Consider the following 1,099-nt stretch of genomic DNA (forward strand, 5'->3'; position numbering starts at 1 on the left):
TTTTTCAAAATATGCGGAAAAATATGGAGATTATGATTCTGAAAATAATTTCCGAAAATTTTTGTAGTTAGGGTAGGGTTAGTGTTAGGGAAAAAAGTGAAAAAAATGAAGAAATCGGGGGGAAGGAGAAGCCAAAATTTCAAAATACCGATTTTTGGCAAAAAAAAAAAATGGGAGAAAATAGGGTGACGGGAGGAAGTCTTTCCCCTTATTATTTAACACACGCGCCGGTTCGATTTCTACTCATTTATTCATTTTTTTCTAAAATTTTCGTTGCGTCCTGCAACCTTTTCAATAGTCGTTGACTCCACACACTCATAAACATGTAAGCGTGTGCTGTAATTTTGTGCGCATTTACCTATCACTCCACTTCTGACATTATGCGCATGTTCAACCGGATATTGTCCTGAGGAAGAACGTGTGAGCCTAACGTTGATGGTGTCATATCCGTTTGAATGAATAACCCATCTAACAGTAACCTATAAATTAATAAATAAGTAGTCATATTTCTCTATTTTATTATAATGTATATACGTAGTAGTAGTCCTTCTAGAAGCACTATCTCACTTCGCCACTATAAAGTGATATTTGATTGCTATATGTAAACATTATTTAATCAATGAAAGACGATTTTATGAGGTACGTTTTTTTTCTCTTTGGTTTGTCATTAAATCGTCTTTTGTTCGTTGATCTGTTATATTTCTGATTGCTTTGATCTATCATAAAATTCGTTACACCTGTTTTTTGATCATCTGTCCGTGTTATTAGGTCCAGCCTGGTGCTCAATTAGAAAAATTACAATAAGCAGGAATTACCATTTTGAAGAATTAACCCTCTTTATCTTGTGTATACATACACATATACGAATGTGTGTCTGTGTATATATATATATAGTTTTAGGGAAAAGAACCAAGGTTCATAAACTCATCGATGAAAATCCACTGTTACATATAGAAAAATTAATAATTAAAAGCACAATAAATGAGTATAATATAATACAAAGTAAATATCATAAGATCAAGATAATATGATATTTACTTTGTATTATATTATACTTATTTATTGTGATTTCAATTGTTAATTCTTCTATATGTGACAG

At 31.3% G+C, this 1,099-nt stretch overlaps 2 protein-coding genes across 2 annotated transcripts in view; one reads left to right on the forward strand and one right to left on the reverse strand.

Annotated features, from left to right (window-relative positions):
• Window positions 1-1,099, reverse strand: part of LOC106876932 (zinc finger protein 91) — a 35,864-nt gene that overhangs the window by 16,645 nt on the left and 18,120 nt on the right. The window lies entirely within an intron of this gene.
• The window catches only part of LOC106876937 (zinc finger protein 239), a 5,704-nt gene continuing 4,759 nt past the window's right edge, over window positions 155-1,099 (forward strand). Inside the window, exon 1 of the mRNA XM_014925694.2 lies at window positions 155-639. The gene's annotated coding sequence lies outside the window, so the exon portion shown is untranslated. The remainder of the gene's footprint in view (window positions 640-1,099) is intronic.

The sequence above is a fragment of the Octopus bimaculoides genome, chromosome 21 (genome assembly GCF_001194135.2).
Source record: "Octopus bimaculoides isolate UCB-OBI-ISO-001 chromosome 21, ASM119413v2, whole genome shotgun sequence".
Classification (NCBI taxonomy): domain Eukaryota; kingdom Metazoa; phylum Mollusca; class Cephalopoda; order Octopoda; family Octopodidae; genus Octopus; species Octopus bimaculoides.